The following is a 17,202-nucleotide window of genomic DNA, read 5'->3' as shown; positions in this document are numbered from 1 at the left end:
TATTAATTTGAATTTTATTGAATGCATCTCATAGGGATGATCTCTGCCCACTGCCCAAAGGTAAAAGTTGTAGCCTTTCCTATGTCTATAATTCTCTAGAAAGCTGTGCTCCAATGGGAGCTTTTGAAATAGTGGGTCTCATTGTCCTGGCTTTGACTTCATTTGAGCCAGGGGAGCTGTTTAGTTCTTAGATGTTCCTCTTTCAGCTGTCATTCAAAGTTCAGGAATGTGAATGCTCCCAAATGTCTGGGAAATGAAAGCTTCAGCTTGCTATTGAAGCGAACAATCTGGGAAACTACCTGCTTTCTCCGAGCATTATAAAGCCAACTTTAATTTTTGCCATCCTTTATTGTGAGCAGAGAAGCCATTGTCAAGAGCCGATAAATTGGCGTTCAGAGTGGTGCTTCCCCACTCTGCCCCAGTCCCTGTGTGAACTTAATTGTTGCATTCTTCTGGGACTGAATGATGCCAGTACAGTGCTGGGGGGAAATTGGATTTCATTTCTCCTGACACAGAGACCAAATTCATTCTGCTTCATTCAGATTTGAATGCTGCCAATTTCCAATCTTGTAATCCCATCCAGAATATTATACTAATAGTACCACAGCGGTGCTTTCCCGGGCATTGGGCTGCTGGCCTAATGCCAGAGATTCACATGGGTCACAAGGAAACGGTTTCCAGTACCCAGTACAGGAAGTAAAAGGAGAGCGGTTTCCATGGTAACCATACACGTTAGGTCAATCACTGACTCGGAGTTTACTATCAGTGGACTTAAGCCTGGATTAATGACACTGTGAATCTGTATTACTATGTTTAATTTTTAAAAAGTTCTCATCCTTACATTAGGTAAGACCTCAAGGTTGCAGGTGAACTAGACTTTGCTTCCCAGCAAGGTGGTTTTATTGACTCAGGCACATGGAAGGGTCATGGATGAAACTGGCCTTGGTGATATCTGGAATCAGGGGCTAGAAAGCTCTCTGTGTTTGGTGTGGTCAGTATATATTTATTAGAGGGAAAGTTTCCTCAGTCCTGGTGCATCCTTATTTAAGGAGGCGGTGCCTCTCCACATCCTTTCCCTTTGCAGAGGAGGGTGACTTATCTCGGGTCATAAATTGTGGGAGAACAGACTGGGTATGTTTCTCAGCTCAGCTTTCCCACCTATTAGCATCTCGGTGAGGATCACTCTTCTTGCTTCTCCTGTGGTTTTCTAATACTCCCAGGACTAGGTGGGAAAGTCTGCCTAACCCTGCAGTTCCCTATTACTAATTTCCTGCTTCCTATATGCTCCCACAAACAAAATCCATATTCTCCAGCAGGACCTGTTGTTAGTAATAAAGGTTATATTTGGCCTCTGTTGGTCTGATTCTATTGATTTTTTCAAATGATTTTGAACCTGGGTGGAGAAAGAAGTGTTATTACCTAGGCTCTCTTCAATCCCTTCATTAGTCATTCATTCAGCAACTGGTTATTGCATGATCCTTGTGCACCAGGTGCAGGACCCATAGAGGCAGAGAGAAAAGAGGTGGTTCTTACCCTTGACAGGCTCACAGTCTAGTGAGTGCTGTACACTGGGCAGTGCTAGGTACAAAGGCCTGCCCCCTGTTTTCTAGTAGGGCAGCTCTGAATGGCAGGTCAGATTCAGAGCCCCCATAAGTTGGACTGAAGCTCTTATGTGACTGTATCACCATTCATCTTTTCCCTCTGCTCAATCCTGCTCCCTTCACTCCTTCAGGTGTTGATCCTGACAGCACCCCAAATATACCTCCTGTGTGTGAATTGCCTTCTCAAAGTCTGTTTCCAAGAACCTGATCAAGACATAACCTGATCACAGGGGAGGAGCTATCTGGTCAACCCTGAGCTTTTGCAGAAGTAGAGACAGTACTAGGATGAGAAGAGATGATGGGAAGTTTGGGCAAAGGACGGCAGGGGACTTGCTAGAGAAAGGAGGGAGGGTGTGGTTTTGGAGGAGAGGTGGCTGGTGGGGGTGTGCAGCTTCTGGGACAGGATGCTTCCCACTCGCTGGTGCTCTCAGTTTACACTGCCCTTTCCAGGGAAGCTGCCTGACTCACAAAGTTGGGGAGACAGATGCCTTGACCCTGGGTTGCAGCAGTGGTGGGGTTTACCCACAGCAGTGGGAAGAACAAGTGTGCGGTCAGGGATCTGAAGACACTGGAGAGGGCAGCGTGGTATGTGAGTGGGGATTCCTGGGTAGAGAAAGCCAGAGAGTGTCTGAATGTCATGATTGACTCTGTGGAAGGTTGGCTGGATCTGACTGACTTGGCAAGGGTTTGCTTTAGCTCCTGGGGTTCCCTGATATAACACCTGGACTTGCACAGGTGGCTGGAAGATGAGAGCGGACCAGAGTGCCTGCTGTGGCCAAGTGGGGTTAGCCAAGATGAGCACCTGCTCCTTCTCTGGCAGATGCCAGGGCAGAGGGACGAAGCAGCGAGGAGCACGCTGCACAGAGGGCAAGGGAGACAAGGAAGAGCAGGAGCAGAAGTGGCCAGAGGGGAGAGCCAGGCAGATGCAAAAGCCTGTGACTTCATTTTCTTGGTTTTTGTTATAAAAACCAATCTTTCCCACCCCCACCCCCCCAAGTTGTAAAAAGAAATGCCAGCAGCTTTAGCTTTCTAGATGACTAAAGGTTTTGATTATGTTCATCGCTTCTATCTAATATAAGACTTGTGAAATTAGATTCCAATCCAAATAACACTGCATATCAAATATATGTCAGGAGTTGTGCTAAGCAGACTGGCTTCCTTTGCTAATGATTATAATCAAAGAAGCAGCTCCTAAAATATTTATCTTTAACGAGAGAAAGATAAACAGAAACACCATTTACCATACGGTTGATTGTTCTTACCATGGACGTTAGCTAGGTTGGCTCTTTAGCACTGAATACCTATTCATCTCATAAATTTATGAAACAGTATGTCATTGAATGTCTCTGTGCCATGTGCTGGAAATACATGTTCCCAGTATAACTGAAAGCAAGGAGATGAGAAACTCAGCACCTAGGACAAAGTAATCTGGTTTTGGATATCAATTCCTTTATATTTGAAGTTTTGGGAGGATTTAATGTTTTACTGTGTATTTTATTCTAAGCATTTGATAATGGGACATCTCTAGGTTGTAATCATTCTATTATGTGAGTGTCTTCACACAGTTCACTATTAAAATAATACAGTGGTGTCATTTAATGTCATTGCTGAGCCTTGGATACGCTCTGTTGGACAGTGTGCCTGCACATGTTGTGATTTGGGAAATGGAACAGGGAGTGAATTTTTGGCCTTGGCTCTGGGGTCATCCAGGCATTGACTGAATTTTGGTTGCTCTGACACACTTCACGGCCTTCTGGAAGCAATGCCTGAGTCACCTATTGGGGTCCCATGAATGGCATTTGGTACTGGAGGTCCAGCCTCATATTCACATCTCCTGTGAGGACCATGGCCCCACTGTGGTTGACCATGGACTTAACAGTGAAGCTGGTTGAGTTGAGAGCAAAAAGCTAGAGAATAGTAAGGAAGAACATTTCTTCCCCACTTCGGAAGTTTCCTTCTGTTAAAGATGCTCAGTTTGACTTATGGCCTCTCTCAGCAACAGCGAGGTAGAGTGACTTCCCTGATTGGGAGCTTCAGGAAGAACAAACTGGGCATATTCGGATCAGATTCTCCTTCTTCCTCTTGGGAATGAGCTGCCCTCAGGAACAGGGGTTCCTCCTGGTTCTTTGAGGGGAAGGCTTTCCCCATCCATCCCAGCTGCCCTATCAGGATGGGTAACCCCTTAGGCCACTTTGTCTACCTGTTTTGATCTAACCTGTTTCAGATTCTTCTGGAAACAAAATCTCAACTGCCCACCAACGGTCTCAGGGGGATCCCAAAGGAGCAGAGTCTGGCCAGCAGGTCCATGTGGCTCTATGGGAAACCTAATCTTCCCATCTTTTTAGTAATGGAGATAAATATTCTGAACTCCCACCTGGAACTTCAATTTTCCAATTTGAAATTCAAATGTGGAAAAATAAAGTATTTTTATTGCTCTCTCAAAATCCTAATGATGGGATATGAAAGTAAAAGAAATCGGTGCGTATATGGAACAAAAATCCAGGCTCTACACCTATGTGCTTACTATTCAGAAAGCAGAGGCAAATGAAATCAACTTTACATCCTTCATGGTTCACTCAGCCCAGTGCCATGCCTTAGTGTCCCCTGAAGCTCCCCTTCCCCAGCATCAGGCTGGCTGCCCTTTGACTTACACCTTTGGAAAGACCTCGAAGCAAAATAAAGATTCCAGAGTCTATCATTAGAATGATAGCAGAAGCTAGCATTGGTGAGCTTTTCTCCTGTGCCAGACCTAAGTGCCCAGGTCATTTTTATTGTTAATTAGTTATTGTTAGTCCTTACATATGACATTTTTTCCATTGGTTTTTTGAGAGAGTTGAAGGGATGGCAGGAGAGAGAGAGAGAGAGAGAGAGAGAGAGAGAGAGAGAGAGAGATATTGGTTGTCTCATGCATGCTCCCCTGACTAGGACCATGGATTAAACCTGCAACCCAGGTATGTTCCCTTGACTGGGAATCGAACCTGAAACCCTTTGATGTGTGGGTCGATGCTCTAACCATTTAACTACACTGGTCAAGGCAGTGTTCAGGTTATTTTATTTAAACTTACAATATTATGGATGGGCGCTTTGAGCACCCCCCTCACCCCCACGAAGAATGTAAGGTCTTTGGGGTTGTTTTCCTTTCTTTGTGTGTGTGAGTGGGGGGGGCGGGGCGGAGAGGGGGAGGTTAATTTTTTGGGGTCTATTTTACTGTATCACTAGTGCCTACATCAGTGCTTAGTTTATCAGGTGCTCAGCACAAACTTGTTGAATGGAAATGCTCAAGGTCACTGAACTATGAGCATAGGAGCCAGCACAGCAGCCCTGACAGTCTAAGTTCAAGGCTCTCCCTCTGACTGTTACATCATAACATGACGTTCTGTACTCGCCTGACACTTACTAGCTATGGCATATGTTTGCTAGTCATTACATGCTTATTAGCCCTGCTGTCCCCTCCCCCAAACTACGAGCACCTTGAGAGAAAGGCAGAGCCCCCCTGCACCTCCACTGCTGCGTAAAGAGTAGGAGTGAATTGCATGTTGGCTGGTCGCTTGGCTGCACAGCCTCTACCCCAGGTGGAGGTGGGAAAGGCAGCCACAAGTTCTTGGCCTCTGCTCTGAACTTGCCCTGGCAGGTCCGTCTCCCGACAGGCCTCCTTCTGGAGACTGAGCCAGTGCAATGTCGCTGCGCCACTAGGGGGACCCAAACGCAAAGGAAAAACCTTTCCTGCCCTCAGAAGGTCCGTTCTCTGCCACAGCCCTGAGGCACCTGTTCCATCAAACCTCAGCACACCTGCCCCTGCCCAGCGCTGGCTCTGCTTCCTCCTGTGTGATGGCAGCGTTTACAATCAGGGCTTTTGAGTGAATTCCACTTGTGTGGGGCCAGGACTGCTCAGTGCCACCCCTGCTGCTTGCCTGTGCTGATAGATGGATTTGTCTCAGGAACAGGGAAGATGGGTTTTGAAGGCTGCCGGCCTGGAGATGAGGCTGCTCTGGCTTCTCGTGGGAAGTCCCGAAATGCAGATCCAGTGAATGAAAGGTACTTCCGGTGCTTCCTCTCCAGCTTTCTTCTCTTTCTCTCTAAAAGCAGGGGGCCTTAACCGCTTTAATATTTCAGTGTGAGGCCATTCAAAATTTAGTGCTTCCCTCCCTACAGCAACAAGAACTGAAGACGCGCCATGGCCGGTGTGGCTCACTTGGTTGGAGCATCATCCCATGCACCGAAAGCTTGCTGGCTCAATTCCTAGTCAGGGCACATGTCTGGGTTGTGGGCTTGATCCCCAGTAGGGAGCATGCAGGAGGCAGCAGATGGATGGTTCTCTCTCATTGATGTTTCTCTTTCTCCTTCTCCCTTCCTCTCTCCCTAAAATCAATAAAAACATATTTTTTAAAAAAGAACTGAAAACGTGCTTCTCACTAGGGCAACCTGATTTGTTGAGACAGATAGAATGATCTATTTTGACAAGGAACCTTACAGTGATGGATGTACTTGTGAAATGTTGGACAGTTTCATTTTATTATTATTATTTTAACGCTGTGCTGTTGAGCTGTGGAACAACATTGCTTCTGTTTTTGAACAGCTTGCAAGCACGCTGCAGGCATTTGGAAAAATTCTCAGTGATGTGTTTTCTGCAATAAAATCTGGCAGCAGGTTCTTCCTTTCTGTGCTCTCTAATTAAGTCATTTGATTTAATTTTTGTTGGAGTGGTTTTATTTCTTTTAAGATATAATCTTTTCCTTAAGGAGAATGACATAGATGCTCTCAATGAGATATAGCATTTGGGGATTTAAAGAAGTTTTAGAAGTAGTGGCATAGATAGAACACGGCATGGGCAGCGAAGGGGTTCGTGGTCTCCTGCCATGGAAAACGGGGTGCAGAAGGCTGATGGGCATTAAAACTAGATGGGGCACACCTTTTCATAGACTACAAGCTCTAGGGATCCTTAGAGATTTTCTTATTCAAAATTTGCTTCAGACAGAAGAGAAAACCGAGGTCCAGGAGGGCCAGTGACGTGGCTCGTCACTTATCTGGTTGGTAGCAAAGCCCCGTAGGTGTCTGGTCATGATGCTTTTTATTATCCCACAGATTTTAGGTGCACACTGAGGTGAAAGTATTTTCCCCCATAGCATTTTGTTTTACACTAGTGGCCCTGCGCACGAATCCATGTGCGAGTAGCTCACTGCCCGCCCTCCTGCTGATTGGTCATTATGTGACAGTGTCCCAACCAATTTGCATATTACTCTATTATAAGTATAGGTTATTCTGCTAAGAAAGCATCCAGAATAATGCAAGTAAAGCAGAGGAGAAAAGAGACAGAGGACTTGGTCCCCGTGTGGTCACCATGTTCTGGTGACTCAGTGCCTGTGACCTGCAGCCGATGAGAAGGGGAAGTGGTGAGGTGCTCTTCCCAGGAGCACACAAAAGGCCACAGGACATCTGGAAGTGTGTGTCCAAGAACAGAAGGCACACTCAGCAGTGCCCCTGTGCGCCAGGTTCAATCGTCATTTAATGAGACCGTTAGGTAATAGATGCTGCGAAATGCTTTTGGAAAACACCGCCTTGCATTTTATGCATCCTTTCCATTCTCTAAGCACTTTCCACACATCTCTTCACGGGATGCTGCCTGTATCAGCCAGGGTCCTGGTGACTGGCTCACCTGAGCATTGAGAGGCCTTTCTGGAAAGATGCGGGTGGGTCACTCAATGACAGAACCCAGAGCTGCTCTGGGGACGAGGGAGCAGGAATGAAGGACAGTCTCTCCAGGGCTGTGCCTTTGCCTTGCCTGGTCTCTGATCATTTTCAGTTTGCGTGTTATTCTGCCCAGGGTCCCCATTCCAGGGTGAGGGGTCTGAGTGGCTCAGCCTGGCGCACAGGTGCACTTCTTGACCAGGGGGATATTCAGGCTTCTTCATGTGCAGCTTCTCCAAGGCTGATTCCCAAGCAAAATCTGAGTTCTCTTGATGAAAGAAAGGGGACTAGAATAACAAACAACTACCCCCTCTAAATCCTTGACATGGGATGAAACGATCACCTCCATGGAAGAAATGTGAGGCTCAGAGAGGTGATGTGACTTGCCCAAGGTCACACAGCTATACATAGCAGAGACATGTGATATCTCCAAATCCTGTACTTTCTACCAAAAGAACTGCTTGCACCTCCTTGCTTCCTACACCTCTTCCATAAGAGCCCCCTCACCTCATCACCTGCCATCTTTGGACCATGCTTCTCCTCTACTCCATTCCTGGGTCCTCACATTTTCAGGTGCCAATGTAATAAACTGAGGAGTATGTCACACTGTGTGCTTGTGGAAAGAATCGAGTCTCCCAGGCTGGTTCTCCAGACACTATGAAAGGCCTCTTTCGCTTCTTACTCCACTGGTTAACTTATTGTTGGGGACCTGGGCCTTGTAGGGGGAAGACAGGGAAGCCAGGAAGTGGTCGCAGGTTTCTTTGAGATGAGGTCTGCCTACAAGTGGGGCCTGGCCACAGATTCACAGCCTCACCACAACAGTTAGAACACTATTTAGAAACGAATGACTCTCTAGGGACAATAGTTCAAAATATATGGTTCTCCAAGATCTATATTCCTTTGCTTAGCTCTATCATGGGCCACTTCTGATGTCTGAGGTGCTGGTTATAAAAGAATTCTGAGCCAGGCCAGTGTGGCGTAGTGGTTGAGCGTCAACCTGTGAACCAGGAGGTCACAGTTTGATTCCCAGTCAGGGCATATGCCCAGGTTGTAGGCTCTATTCCCAGTGTGGGATGTGCAGGAGGCAGCTGATCGATGATTCTCTCTCATCATTGATGTTTCTATCTCTCTCTGCCCCTCTCTGAAATCAATACAAATGTATTTTTAAAAAAGAATTCTGAGTCTCAGGGAAGAGTGGGAAAGAATTACATGTTCTACCAGTGATGTCTGCTGGGGGCATAGCATGGGAGGAATGGCATGTGTGCTGTGGATTTGATGTTCACAACGGAAACTTGCTGCACTCTTCTCCCAATGTACCATTCTTGCTGCATCTCGGCTTCCTCCTCTGTACTTTCTCTATCCTTTGGTAGTATGGTTTGAAAAATTAAACTGAACTGAACTGTCTCTTCAAATGGAATTATATGTAGAAGACCCAGGTAGAAAATAAATTAAAAAACTGAGATGAAGTGGGAGGGGGCTTCACAGTCTACTGTGGCCTTAAGGGTCTGTCCTGGAATCTCCTGGAACCACTTCTTACACAAAAATCTACTTCTGGCTCTTCTTTGAATAGACTCCATCTTTCCCCTCCTCTTTGCTTGTCCTTTCCATGCTCCCTTATCCGGGAATGACATCCTGCCAATCTTTCAGGATCTCAGAGGTGAGTTCTTCCCTAAAACCTCTGATGCTCTCCAGCTGGACACAGCCTCTCTGAGGACCACAGCATTTTTCTTGAACTTCTCCTATGGCTTTTATAGTTGCTCATTTGCTTACAGTGCATCCTGATATGTTATAGACAACTCTGGCTAAGTCCCTGTGTGATGCGGTCAGTTCTGGTTAAAATGCTGATATTTTAATGTATGATATTGCTTATTTTGTTTCACAGCTTTTGCACACTCTTTGTAGTTTCCTACCTCCTACCTCCACCTATACTTAACCTTTCTGAATAGCTTTGTTTTTGTAAAATTGGAGTGGTATTTAGTATTGACTCCCTAAAGATTCTGAGATGCATTCACTTTATGCCAAGTGCTTATAACAGCTTGTGGCACAGAGCATATGCTCAATCAATGTTAGTTATCACTCTTATTGTAATTATTACTATTCCCTCAACACCCTTAAGATAACAACACTTCTCCCCCTTGACTTCATGCCCAGGCTCCTGCCCGTGAGACTGCCTACATTTGCTTTGCACTGAGATGCAGGAAGAAATGAACCTTATGACTCTTGGCTTGGCTCCTGGGTATGTGAAGTGAGAACTAGTCATGGCCTCCATCACACGCTGAGAACATTTTACACTTGTTGCACCTGATCAGAGAAGCTTCCATTCACCCAATGAATTTTGCTTCCATTCACCCCAGCCTGCGCTCTGGGGAAGAGCTGACTTTAAAAGTCTTGCAAAGGCATCCTAACAATGGCTCGATGACTTCATTCAGGAACTGGCCCTCCTGGGCAGGCAAGTGGCAGAAGCTCTGCCATTGAAAGGCAGGGAAAGCTGCAGCCATGCTTTCTCAGGCGGGTTCTCCCAGGGCGCCTGGTCTGACCTGTTCTCAGCATGTGCCTTTTACCCCAAGCAGCAAGGGTTGTTGTTTTTTTTTTTTTGTGAAGAGACCAAGAACTTCTCAGGAAAATGCTCCCTAGAGGGGCCATGTTGGGTATTAGGTCGCCCAGCACTCTGCTAAGTCCTTCACAAGCATGAGCTCATTCAATCTTCACCACTACCCCCTGAAGTGGAGACTTTATTGCCATGTTAGCACATTGACAGCAGAATCAGCCCTATCTACTCTTCTCAGAGGGTTATCAAAGCCCCCTATTGCCAGAAAGGGGGTCAAGTAAAGACAATTAGCCCAACATTTGCCTACCTTTTGTAACAAGCAGGCCCTTTCCTTTTTCTTTTTAAAGAGAAGCATATAGATCACTTGAGACCAGTGATGCTAATTAGACTTGGCTGCCTCAGCAGGATAAAATAAATTGACCAATCGACTCTTGGGAAGCAGAAGGTGGGAAAGAGGCTACTTCTGAGCTCACTGCACACCAAGAGACAGAGCCTTATTTCCCATCAATTGTCTGTGAAAGTTCCTCTAGACAACACTGGAGGCGAATCTGGCATAATTCCTAGAGCTGGAGAAAGATGTTCGAAAATCCTTTCAGAAATTGTAACTCACTCTCTGTCTCAGAGGATTCTCAATGCACTGGAAGACTCCAGAATGATATTCATGCCGAGTAAGAAGTATTGCTGTTTTTCACAATGGACAATTCAAAAGCTCATGGACCCTCTTCTGATTAGACTCTCAGGGGCTGAGAGCCCTGTGATAAGAAGTGTAATGAGACATGCTCATATTAATGGCTGTCCCTGCTCAGTCTTCCTCAAAGGGAATCTCTGTGCCCTAGGAAAGCATAAAGCTTCATCCAGCACAGTCAGGAAGGGAAGGACCAAAGGCAATGGAACTCCTTTTTAAAAAATCAAAAGGATAAGATTATGAGGCTGTTCATAAATACTTTGATTCCATTCTTTGCCATGGTAGAATTGCACTTACCCAACCCCATTAAAATAAGGCATGGCCATGTGACAGGCTATGGGCAATTAAACGTGAGTGACAATGATATCAGAAATTATAACTCATTCCCTGTCTCATAGGGTCCTCAATGCACTGTAAGACTCCAGAATGATATTCATGCCTGGTAGGAAGTATTGCTGCTTCTTATAATGGACAATTCAAATCCTTCTGGAAGCTCCTCACATTTCTGCTAACCATTCATTGCATTAGTCTCATGGACACACGTAACTGACAGGGGGAGGTCAGGAAATTGGGAATTTTAGCTGAGTGAATTTCTGCCCCCAATAAAATTGGGGTGTTGTTTCTAATGAGGAAGGGGAAATGGTTATTATAGACAAGTGACAGCCTCTACCACGTGGGCCTTTTGCATATCTCTTTTTGTCTTACTTCTTTCTATGTTTTTGGCATATCTCTTTATATGACTCTTTTTCATCGGACTTACCCTTTTCAAAAAGCAGCTATCAGGCACAGGTGATTGTGCTGGGCATATAGTTACTGTTCAGTACATGCCAACTGGGTTATTGAATTAGAACGTTTGTTAAGCCATTACACTGATGGAAGGGCAGGGGAAAATATGAGCTCCTCCTTTTGAAGACTTGGTGGTCAGGGCCAGAATAAACATTCTCCGTAATGTCAACCTGGCTTGCAGAAAGCCCAACCGTTCCAAAAACTCAGCATGGGTCAGAATTTGATCTTGCCTTTGTTGCTGCTTCAAATGACAGTTCTTCATCAGGACATTGTGTATGGTGGCTACTGGTGCCATAAGAAAGAGGTTTGTGATTCATGAAATTGCTTCTTAGCCAGAAACATATTAAGCTAAAGTAATGAGGCAATGACATCTTTTTCACGTATATTCCAAGGCAGTGATTGCTCAAGAAAACTTGGCCTTGACATAGCATACCAGCATATATTGAATACTGCAAACTTTTTAGGGTCACCCAATAAATGGAAAAGCCAGACCATATGTGTGAGTCAGATCATTAGAAGTTCAGCTTTGTTGGTTTATGCTTTGAAGTGTCAATCATTAACAGTAAAAAAAATATTGAGTATATGCTCTGATATAATTTTGAAGGGGCAGCTACAAAGAGAAATGATACTTGGTTTTTGCTTTTAGAGACTTTACCATTTAGCATAGGAGATAAGATGCAGATGGCAGCATTAAACAAGGTACGATCTGAGGAGGACTGCAATAGAGAAGCAGTGGGAAGCAGAGAGAGAGAGGTTCGGATTGGCGCTGGGAGGAGGGCTCCAGGTGAGGCTGCATGAAAGAAGTGAAGAGTGAAATCTTCAAGGATGGGGACATTTTGGACCCACGGGGAGAGGAGTTGAGAGGATGGAGCAGCCTTCCCCAGAAGGGAGCTGCATGAGCAAAGGCCTGGAGAGAAGGCAGCTCGGGTATCTTCAGAGGTTGCTCAGGACTCAAGCTGGGTCTGCAGATGCATATGTACTCAGGGAAAGGGCTCCACAAGCATATCATTTGGGGAACATGGAGATTTTAATTATGAGCATACTGAAGGCTCTGAGAAGGCCCTTTCCTTAAAGGAAAATTTACGTCTACAGTAAGTCCTCACTGAACATCGAAGATAGGTTTTTGAATGTTTAGGAAAACCAATTTTACCATAGATTAATAGGTATAAACAAGAATTAAGTTCCTATGGTATCTCATCAGTGTTGTAAGGAAAGAATATTGGACCCAATGACATTAAGAAATGGTTTTATTTGAGGACCTGTTGTGTTTAACTTTGTTAAACTTAAACAAATTTATATGAGCAGGAAAGACTTTTACACTGAGATGCAGAGTGTTGGAAATGTGGTTTATATCTATTTCCAGGAAGAAGGAATGGGTTTGCGAGGCATCTGGTGGTTTGCTTATAAACACACTCCTCAGACTGACCTATTGGCCCAATAGCAGGACAGAGCTCCCAGGCCACAGTTCTTTCTTCTTTACCACCTAGTCCACTGCTCACCGCCCCGCCCCCCACCAAGAAGTAAAAAGCAATTGTCTTCAAAGAATTTTGCTCCTTTTCCCTCAAAGTATTTAAAAAAGCTATGTGCCCCCTTACCTCTTTCTTAGTTAACCTGTAAGTTTTTCTTCATAAATTTAAATAATTGCAAAGGATAAAACTTCAAGCATAATTATTGAAACATTTGAAATAAAATAATACATCACTCTTTTATTTTTTTTAAAGTTTATAATGGTCTTTATTATCCATGAATGAGTGAGATCATGTGGTATTTTTCCTACATTGACTGGCTTATTTCACTTAGCATGATGCTCTTCAGTTCCATCCATGCCATTGCAAATGGTAAGAGTTCCTTCTTTTTTACAGAAGCATAGTATTCCATCATGTAAATGTACCACAGTTTTCTAATCCATTCATCTACTGATGGGCACTTAGGCTGTTTCCAGATCTTAGCTATGGTGAATTGTGCTGCTATGAACATATGGGTGCATATATCCTTTCTGATTGGTGTTTCTGGTTTCTTGGGATATACATCACTCTTTTAAATTAACCCAGTGGCATAAAGATTCCATAGTCTTTGATGCCCACTATCATCTAATTTAAAAAAAAAAAAACGAACAAACATGAACAGGCTTTTACTTAATAGCCACAAATTCTGAGACAGCATCAGGACTTGGGCCCAGGAATGAAGAATATTGGGTGTACAAGAAGCCAAGGTAAGGCTAGGTGGTCAGAAGGAACACCAGATGAGCTGACCTCAGAAAGATCACCACCTCTCCACTCCCTACTCAAAAACACAGAGGTAGCTGATTTTATCCCTTACTGTGGATGTTAAACTACTGACCCTCATGCAATTTGATCGAAGTCTGACCCTTATATATCCTTTCTAGGGTGGCAGAAATGAGAAGTCTGTCATCTTGCCACGTAGTGAAGGCGTGAACATAGTTACTAGGCAACATAGCTGGAAAGGGCAAGTAAACCCATCCTAATATGGAAAATTCCACCCTGAACCCTTCACAAGCCTTTTCACATAAGCCCACCCTGTTCCCAGCTTAGAAAAGCAGCCAAATACAGCCAGCCCCTGAACCAGTTCAGAGGATTTTCTTTTCCTCTGTGCTGCCTCCCTTGTGCTCAAGCATAAGCTTAATAAAATCTGTCTGGAAATTTCTCTGGCATTTTCTCTCCATTTCTATCTTGAGGAATCCAAGAACCCCAATGCTGGTAACAATTCTGTACTGCATCTTTTCACCTGAAAAAAATCACATTTTTATTTTCCCCCCAGTCACAGAATTTTCTCTTATTGTAACATATTTTCATGTTTGAAGATCTTTTATTGATCAACCTATAAAAATTTTCAGCAACAAAAATATTTTCCCACATTGAAAACAATGATTTTTTACAACTCCAAGGCTCCAAGTTGCAAAACAAATTTTGTTTAGGTTGTGTTATCATTGTAATTATTAGTAATTCACAATTGATCCAAATAATACATATGTATATGCTATACACTTTAATAATAAAGAGTAAAATATTGTAAATGCTTCTGTAAATGATAAATATGAGGTGAAGCTATATTTTTCTATTAGTGGCTCTATAGATATAAAAATTTTAAATTGTTCTTTTGTTTGGTACCTTGGGTACCATGCTTTGTATGGCTGTAAAGTGTGTCTCTCTCTCTTTTTATTTTTTTCAGAATGGGAGAAAACTGGGGAAGGGGACTTGTAAAGGAGAATTGGCTTGCTAACTCAAGATGCTTTCTTATACAGATCAATCATGTAAAAGAATACACATTTGATAATTGTGGACATGAAAGTTGTTTCCTCTAAATCAATTTTATTTGTGCCTGTATATGCTTTGGGAGGTCTTCATATGAATATAGCTCTGTTTGAAGATTGCTGATGTATAGAAATGAAAAATGGCCCTACTGTCAGGATATAGAGTCACTTTGCTTATAATTGGCTATATTTCCCTAAATAAATTACATAACCTCAAAGGAGTAAGTCTCCTCCTCTTTCAACGAACTTCAAGGCCCTTATGGCACCCACATTCTGATTCCCAGGCACTCTTCTGGAGGTGGAAGTGATATCACTGAGGCTGCATTTATTACTGAATATCTCCATCAAATCATCTTTTCCAAGCAATTAGATTCTGTAGCAATCTCATATCCACAAATCAAACAGATTTATGAAATCAATCTTTGACCTTTGCAGCAACTAGAAAGGAGCTTAGATGAAGGGAACAGAGCTGTGGGGCACTTCTTTTCTTTTTTGATCAGATATTCGGTTTCCAGAGCTTGCATGACTGATTCTGTGCTTCAGTGACTCTCTTATAACCTTAGCATGTAAAAATGGAAAAATTCCCCTGACATTTTCAGGAAACATTTATTACAGATGATTTTATACGTCTGGTGAGAATGGGCTAAATGATTTTTCACAAGAGCAGGGTTTGGCAGAAAGCCTGTCCTCCTCTGGTCCCCCTCTTGCCAAAAATCACTCCAGAGCCGACCTGGAGGCCTCTTGATTTCCCTCCCATATGAGGTCAGATTGAGAAAAGGCTTAGGTGGGAGTAACCCTTTCATTTACAGTGAGACACAAGGTCCCTGTACAGGTGGAGGACCTCTCCGTATCTGCGTTTCTGGGAAATGCCAGGCAAAACTTAGTGCCTTTATCTTCCTGGAAAGAACATGATGTCCCAACTGGTCACATAAAGTCAACCATATGGTAGATGTGCATTACCAGTGGGTATGGCTGGATTGTTTTACTCCTGACCCTGCCTCACACCATTCATCCACTTATCTTCCTGACACTGGGAGGTGTTTGAGTTTGTGATCCTTATTCTAGCAAACCACTTCATGATTATGTACAAGATTTCATCATCAAATGCTACATGATAAAGTAGACTTTCTGGGCAAAAATGTCCGCTCTCTTTACAGCGGCAAATATACCTTCTGTTATCATGAACTGGCTGGAGGACAAATGTACAGCATGTTGGGGTATTTGACTTGGAGGAATGTGCCCTAGCTCATGTGAGCTCACCTACAGAGCATGTTGGGATTGTAACAGTGTAGGCCCAGTGATGGACAGAAAGTGGGACATAGCTTATGGGTGCTGGAAAACCAATGGGCAGGAGAAACTGGCTCAGGGGGCAGCCTGGGGATCTGACCCTCAGTGTCTAATGAATGTGGAAGTTTTGTATTTTTTTAAATTGTGACAAGTCATGATTTTGCTATTGAGGCCATCCACTGTGTTTTGACTTATATTTCTTCTAAAGGATGTGAGGACACCCACTGGGGCACTGCAAAAAATACAGAACACTTCATGAGTTTGCATGTCATCCTTGTGCAGGGTCATGCTAATTGTCTCTGCATCATTCCAATTTTAGTATATGTGCTGCTGAAGTGAGGACTGGATGTGGCAAGTTCTTAAATGTTTGTGTAGGTGTGTATTTGGACAGGGAGGTTTAATCTGAAAGTGAGGCTTCTCCTTACCACACCTCCATGGTAGGAGGTTCCAGGAGGTGGGCAGTACTCTAGGAGTCTGGGCAGTAGGGCCTGAACAGGAAGGAGAGCAGTGTGAGGTACTTTGGGTGTGGGTTTTCATTCAGAAAGCTCAGGTTCAGGGAGGGATTGAATGGAATGAGGGCCCAGGCCTAGGGAATGACCAGGGCAAACTGCAGGGGCTGGAGTTAAGGATTCTGTGGTTTAGAGGCTATGGGGTGAGCCCAGGTTCATCCTAGCACAGTCTAAGTGACTACAAGCAGGAAGATTCATCTCAGACCTCGCCTGTTGTTGCTGCTAAGGCTTCTGTCCTTATAGACAAGAGAATAGGAGATTAAAACAGATGACAGATGTGGACATCATTATTGACTGTAACACACAGGCAACAGGACCAACAAATCTACGTGTGTGTGGGGGAAAGTGTGTTGATGATAATGGTGCCCTTGCTCTCCCAGTGTTGCCCTCACCCATGTCCTTGGATGAGGCCAGGAATGGAAGGGCATATGCTGATGAGACTGTGATTGACAATTGACATCTCTATGAGATGGTGCTCATAGCTTGCCTTTGTGTGTGCGTCTGGGTTGTTTTTTTTCTTTCTTTGATAAATCCATCCTGTAAATTATACTCTGTTTCAGAATTCGCAGAGATGTGACTTGTCTTCTAATCTAAAAAGCAGATTCTATATACTTTTATGATTCTTAGGAAATTATATTTGTGATAGTTAACTTTTTTTTTCCTTCTGGGATGTGGTGACAGAGTGAGGCGAGGAGCATTTTATAATCCCCTTCTCCCCAAACTGCAGGACCCCAACCCCTCCTCAAGGAACTCACAGCCTGGCTAGAATTGAAGGTCCGTCTATTCCTCTGGTGGACTTGGAAATATGCTGGAGGTACAAACAAGATGGT

The 17,202-nt window shown here is 44.0% G+C and overlaps 1 non-coding gene across 1 annotated transcript; it reads right to left on the bottom strand.

Moving 5' to 3' along the window:
- Positions 1 to 16,100: 16,100 nt before the first annotated feature.
- On the bottom strand, positions 16,101 to 16,206 carry LOC118671068. The gene has a single exon (XR_004972585.1). It is a non-coding gene; the product is annotated as a U6 spliceosomal RNA (small nuclear RNA).
- Between the last annotated feature and the right edge of the window lie 996 nt (positions 16,207 to 17,202).

The sequence above is a fragment of the Myotis myotis genome, unplaced genomic scaffold, assembly GCF_014108235.1.
Source record: "Myotis myotis isolate mMyoMyo1 unplaced genomic scaffold, mMyoMyo1.p scaffold_m19_p_16, whole genome shotgun sequence".
In the NCBI taxonomy this organism is placed as follows: Eukaryota; Metazoa; Chordata; class Mammalia; order Chiroptera; family Vespertilionidae; genus Myotis; species Myotis myotis.
The sequence above is the reverse complement of the archived record's forward strand: the minus strand, read 5'-3'. Positions and strand labels throughout refer to the sequence as shown.